Below are 7,521 nucleotides of genomic sequence, written 5' to 3' on the forward strand. Positions count from 1 at the left end.
CTACTATTTTGTTATGGAAACAACAGTGTATTTTCAACAAGAAATAATTGCAAAATACCACGTATAATTGTGTAAATAGCCAACTATTTCATTACTAAAAATATGATCACAGTAAAGGTGTGATGTATAAAATGTATTACTCCAGCATATCTTGGTGTAGCGGTTTTATACCTGCTATTGGTATTGTAATATGTTTATGGTGATAATAATATTGTAATACGCACCCTTAGGTGGTCAGTTTGGGTCTCCCTTGGCTCTGCTACTCTATATTTCAACTCTGCTCTCCACCTTAGTCCATCCTACAGTATATTGCAAGCTTACAGGTTTTTTCCCCCCTACCCCAATGGTTTCACTTTTCATTTCTTTCATATTTGTCTTAACTTTAAGGACTAGTTTAATAAGGCAGGAGCAATCAGGACCTCGGACAGAACACAGTGAACAATCTGTCTGGAATGATTTTATCCACAAAAGAAAGACATTCCATCCATAGCTAGACTATTTCCCTGAGCTAAGTGGGAGTCTGTTACTACTGCTTTGGTTTCTCTTTGATGAGAGACAACAGGAAAGTTGAGAAACTAGATTTGATTGGGAAGTTTGAAGAAAATATCTCAGAGGACTCTTCCAAACTGTTATTTAGAAAACTCGAAGGATGCTCTATTACAGGGGTGTCAAATGCGCGTCGTCATGGTAGCATCACATGATGTATTGGGACTTTCCCCCCTTCATTAAATCAGGTGGGGACAGGGGCAGCATGTGACACATCTGGCCCACGGGCCATGAGTTTGACACCCCTGCTGCAATGGTGGGATTCAAAAAAGTTTACTGCCAGTTCTGTGGGCGCGGCTTGGTGAGCGTGGCAGAGGAAGGATACTGTAAAATCTCCTTTCCTTCCCCACCCCACTAACCTGCTTTCCAGATCTCTTCTCCTGTTCAGGGCAACAAAAGAAGACCCAGCCAATCAGCTGGGACTTTGGAGACAGAGAATAGATGGGGGTGTGGCCAATCAGAGGTGGTATTTACCAGTTCTCTGAACTACTCAAAATTTCCACTACCAGTTCTCCAGAACTGGTCAGAACCTACTGAATGCCACCTCTGCCCTGCTGTATTAGGATCACCAAAAGGTAAACCCAGCTCTCTAGGTTTTTGAGGGGCTATAAGTCAGCTAATCCCCTCCATGAGGATCTTCAGTGGTCTTACATGGCTGTTGGCGTTTGTTGAACCTTGTTTGGAGTGGTGAACATTGCTTTGGACATGATCCATATGAATCTTGGAAAGAATTCAGAGTGGGGAACAGAAATTCTTGAAGAGAGCCATTCTTCCCAGCTACGTGACTATGTTTCAGTGAGGGTCATGCCATGGCCAAAGACAATAGAGGACCATTTTCATTGATTGACAAAACAGTAAAATATTCCCATGGAAAGCTTTGGGTGCAGTGAAAAAATAGATTATGATAAAGCAGTTAGAGAAACAGCTCAATCTCTGATTTCTATTATTATGTAACCATGTACACTCCTTGAAAATAGCAAAAGTACTCAATTTCCACATTTAGAAAAATGTTTCCTATATTAAAATGTTATAAGAATAAATGTGTTCTTATACCAAACTAAAAAAGAAACCAGAGATCTCTTCTTTTCCCCTTTTCTTGCAGAAGAAGAATGTGATTGTAAAATACATAGAAAACATGATGTGACAGTGGCATTAAGTTGGGCTAATTGCTAATGATTTTGAATAACTGCAAAGGTTTTCCCACAAAACAATCTGAGATTAGAAGAAATGGTTTCTTGTTTCTTCAGAATATTCTTCCAAAATGCATTAAAAATATATATATATACAAGGAATCATTTGGAAATCTAAACTCTCAGAATGATTATAGGAATATAACAACAGCTAAAAACTCAACAGCTAGAGAACGTTTTTTAAAAACTGGGCAGGCAAGGTTATTGAATAAAATAACGGTTTCTTGACATATGCAGAAAAACAAATGCCAGTGACCTATTTAACAAAAATGGGCAAAGTATTCATTAATACTGAAATTGGAATAATTACCCAGAAGATGCACCTAGTCAGTCTTTGTTACTACTTTAATCACACTTATAAAAAGAAATGATGGAAAACTCTTTTCTGTATTTAAGTTGTAACCTTTTATAATGCTTTTTAGTCTCTAAAAGTAAAGCTAAAAAAAGGAACCTGACTATAAAAGAGATAAATTTAATTTTACACATTCTCTTAGGTCAGTACCCTTTGGTGGCATTGGCTCCAGTGTTTTGTTACTTAGAAGAATGAATTATCCTGTTATTTCTGAATAAGAAGCAATCTGTTCATTTAAAAAAGACATGTATAGGATTCAGAGGAAGTATGATGCTCTCTAGTCATATATCATCAGTGGCTTTTGAATGTTTGCAGAAGAATAGTATTAATAATCTCCTCTACTATTGTTTCAGGTGACCAAATGTCCTCCCTGTTAAATTCTCTATTATATTGAAAAATAAATCTAAAAAGCAAAATATAGATTAGGAGGGAATCACAGTTTTATCCTTTTATTTTTCATATAAATGACTTTGAAACGTGAGGGAGGAGGATTGGCTAAAACTACAAATCTTAGGATCTTGAAATTGATGTTAGAGGATCTATTTCTCAACAGGAATAATTTCAGTGTAGCTGATTATTCATCCTTTCCCCAAAGTTAATTTTTAGTGGTAGGAAAGGAGGAGGAGGTTGATAGGACTGGATTTATGTAATCTCAGTTACAAAAGAATTGTAACTGAAAAGAATTGTAATTGTTTTGAAAGTGATTAAATGTGAGCATGTTTCTTCAGAATAGCAAATAATATATAGGTAAATGTTCCCCTCGCACATATGTGCTAGTTGTTTCTGGCTCTAAGGACCAGTGTTTATCTCTGTTACAAAGCTGAAGAGCCAGCACTGTCAGAAGATGTCTCCATGGTCATGTGGCCGGCATGACTAAATGCTGAAGGTGCACGGAATGCTGTTACCTTCTCACCAAAGTGGTCCCTATTTTTCTACTTGCATTTTTACATGCTTTCGAACTGCTAGGTTGGCAGAAGCTGGAACAGGTAATGCGAGCTCACTGGATTAGGTCGCGCTAGGGATTCGAACTGCCAAACTCTCAACCTTTCTGATCGACAAGCTCAGTGTCTTAGCCATTGAGCCACTGTGTCCCCTAAAAGAATATATACTTGAGAATTAACAAAAGATTCACATATATATTCATGTATTTTTTTTTGTAAATGTCAATTTTAAGCTGAAGAAAATTAGATATAGTGACCAACTAAGAGATCATTTTCAATACAACAAAATGTCCCAAAATGCTAGTATCTCCCACTTCTTTTCATTTCACATCTTGTAACCAGGTAGATAGTACATTATCTGGTAAAAAGCCATCATTTTCTCTTCCTTTCTGACCTGCTGAATAGGTTATCAAACTGCCTCTAATCAGGCAGTTTCCTATTGTCCTCCTGAGATAAACCTTTAACTTCAAAGCTCTCTCTGTTCACAGAACTTACACCTTTTTAATTGCGATAAACCTAGCTATGAATTGGGATATAATTTAGTTTACTTCATTGTCATTGCACCTCGTACAGCGAAATCAAACACCATCTTCAGTGCACAGCATGAACATGATCATGAAAATAAACACAAACACACATCCTTCACCCTGCACACATTGAACTGGAAACCCCCAACACCACACCAACACTGCCCTATACAGTATAATTCAAAAGAGCTACTGCCCTGGGATAGAAGCTGTTTTATAATGTAATGTAATGTAATGTAATGTAATGTAATATAATATAAATACAATATAAATACAATACTGTACAGTACAGTACAGTACAGTACAGTACAATACAATACAATACAATACAATACAATACAATACAATACAATACAATACAGTACAGTACAATACAATACAATACAATACAATACAATACAATACAATACAATATATTGGAAGACTTAGCTATCATCCACCCACTGGCATCAAAAAAAATCTAACAGAATTCTGCATAGTTGGTTTCAGAGCAACCTGATTTTGAAGGATTGTTCAGAATTTTTAAAATTAAAAATAAATAAAAGTAACACCTTAACTATTTGATATAAAGGGTTATCAAAAGACCTTCAAACTATCCATTTCTATTTCCCTCAGAGAAAGGCTTTTGCCTCAGGGCCATCCAGATTTAGAGAAAGCTTTCTTTTCTTTTTGATATGGTTGGTACATTGTATGACCTGCTTCATGTTCCCTAGTGAGCATGCCCCAATCTTCCTGGTTTTCTAACTCTTAAAAAAGCAGGGATTACACTTACAGAAATACTTTCTTTTTTCTTTTTATTGTGAACATTAAAAAAAGGCTTTAAAACATTTATCCAGAAGATGTAAAAGCCTCATTCACCTTGTTAAGAGAAGCAGATGAAGCTTTTCAAGTATACTGTTCTATCTTAAAGGAATTCAAGTTGGAAAGAAAACAGCCACACCACAAATGATAATCTGGATGACTGGATGAAAATGAATTGATCTAGCCTAGATGACATGCTGGTTAGATTTGGCATGATAACCAAACATAGACCAAGTGGTAAACTCTGCTTAATGCAAGTGTAGTTTATTATTCACAGGATTTGTGTGTAATCCAGACCTGGATGTTTGTGTGTGTGTGTGTGTGTGTGTGTGTGTTTTATGTGTGTGAGAGAGACAGAGACAGAAAGAGAGATAATTTGTTATTAATGTTTTCTTTTGGTCTTTGGACATAGAGACAGAAAGCAGTAAGTCAAGGCAGTGGCATAGTGGTGAAGATGTTTAGCTTATTAACCAGAAGGTAGGCAGTTCAAGATTCAAGCACTGTGTGATGGGATGAGCTCCCATTCTTGCTCTAACTCCTGCCAATCTAATGGTTTGAAAGCATGGAAATACAAATAGATAAACAGGTACCACTCCAGTGGGAAAGTTATAGCATTCCATGCACCTCGGCATATAGTCATGCTGGCCACATGACCATGGAAGCATCTTTGGTCAACACTAGCTCCCTCGGCTAAGAAACAGATGAGTACTGCCCTTAGAATTGGACCAGTCTGGACAGGGGAATCCTTTACCTTTTTAAAGTTAATGAAGTGTTTTTTCCTTCAAAGAGTTAAGCTTGAGTACTGATGATTTTATGGAACCAACTCTTTTGGAAACAATAAGAAAATTGTTCTAATAAAAGAGAATATCCATAGCTCATGATGAACTGTTGAATCCTTGGTGTTCTTTCAGCTTGGTTGTTTGTTTGCAGACATTTCATTATTCAACTAGGTAACATCTTCAGTGATGTTTTATTATCTGACTAGATCATGTTATGCTAATGAGACATCTGAAAGCAGACCACCAAACAGACAGGATCAAGAACTCCACAATATCAAAATGGACTGACACTTCCATTGCCTCCTGCTGGGATTAAAAAAAAAAACTTACTCTAGCCTACAGACATGAAATCTTCAGACCACAAGCTAGCTGGGATACTAGCCAGCACCGAAGGCAACTGGAAATTGATCCTGGTCTGGGGAAGGCATGTTTCATACCATTACACTCATTGGCCGACTTCATACAACACAATAAATCCTAAACCAGGGATTGTACATTATATTTACAGAATTATATTTACATAATTTTTAACTGATACATAACTGTCAGGCTTCATAACAGAATTTAATTCTCCAGACTTCTAAAGATATTAAGAAAAAGCTCAGCAAAGTAAGTCTTTTTATTGCAGGTAAGAATGAAACCACGTCAATACAGATTTGCCCAAAAGGTCAAACCCTTTCTATAGGTCTATTTTTAAATCTGGCTATTTTTCTCCTACTTTTGCAAGTTAATGGATACTTGGGTTGTTTTCTTGGTAATCCTGAGAAGTACCTGATCCATGTTGACATAGCAGTTTTGTTTAGCTTAAGAACATCCAATTCCTGATTCAGCAGCTCTATTTCTTGCAAGTACAGCTTTATGTGATGGCCTAGTTCCCATATTATGCTACAACCATGGTGAACATATGTCATCATTTAAACTACAATCCATTCAAAACCATTTTAAATTTGATTAGTGAATCTAGATATAGCTGAATTACCATGGTGGTACGGTGGTTAGAATGCAGTATCACAGGTTGACTCTGCTCATTGCCAGTTCAATCTTGATTGGCTGATTGACCCACCCTTCCATCCTTCTGAGGTTGGTAAAATGAAGATCCAGATTGTTGGGGACAATATGCTGGCTGGGGAATTCTGGGAGTTGAAGTCCACACATCTTCAAGTTGCGAAACACTGGCTTAGAGAGTGTTGCAAAGCAATATGGAATGCTATATAAGCCTAATGCTATTTCTGTTACATAAAGTTTTTGTGAGATTAAAAAAAAATAATCAGCTGAAAACATCAAATATGGAACAACATGGCCACTTTGGGTCTGAATTTCAGTCTGGTCTTATTGACAACAGAACAATCTGTTTTTATTTGTTTATTGTTGAAATTCATATAATCTTTTCAAAATCTCTCCTTAGCTGTAGGCATAAGCATAATCTTGCAACCAATTTGCAGGTTTTTTTCATATATGTGTCTATGAATGAGAAGCTCTTTGCCAATTCAGATCTATCCAGTTAAGTCACAAAACATTTCCTAATGAAATGCTTGGAAGTTCAAATGAAGCCAGATTTCCCAGCAAGCATATACAATAAAGTATGTTAATTTTGCTATTAAATTACATGCTGACCACTCTTGCATTTCCTCTTGGGATGGATAATCCTCCTGTAACAGAAATCTGGAAAACCATGATAATATTTTAGCCCCCTTTTACTTCAAATGGTGTTTCTTACTATTCAAACCAAGTTTACCACATCTCCAATTCTCATTATAGATGATCATGCATGGCTGAATATTGCTAGATTTGGTTATATGTGAACAATGCCTATGTCCCCATATGCTTACATATATTTGAATCCAGATGGTCCTATATAAACAATTTAAATCAGTGGGATTTAACATTTCTCCCAGTTCTTCATCAGTTTTTAATATATAGGGGTTGTTTCATACTTTATGTCCAGTTCCAATATCTGTAAATATGAATTTACATGAATTTATATCAATTCATGCACACAAAATGTTGCATAGATATGAAACCACAGATACACGCATGTTCTCTGAAGCTAAGGTTTTAAAAATAAATTTGCTATTCATCTTTCTTTGGAACAGTGCTACTACCCTTACAAATTCAATTCAGTGTGTTCTTTGGGGCCTCCTGTTGTTTATGGTTAGTCACTATGGCAGCAGAATGCTGGAATAAATCCATTTTTGGTCTGATCCTTCACAGATGATACATTTTAAAGTTAAGATTTTAAAAAAACCCATCTTTCTGATGTTTTAATATTAGCTGCATCATGTTTTATGAATTACCCAGAATTTTTTTTAAGTCTGCAAATGTTTATTGTTGATATGTTAAACTGGGCTTTAGGTCTTTAATAACAAATTCTTAAGATACCAAGAG

This window comes from Pseudonaja textilis, chromosome 4 (assembly GCF_049901715.1).
Source record: "Pseudonaja textilis isolate UNSWEBS1 chromosome 4, rPseTex1.2, whole genome shotgun sequence".
Taxonomy (NCBI): Eukaryota; Metazoa; Chordata; class Lepidosauria; order Squamata; family Elapidae; genus Pseudonaja; species Pseudonaja textilis.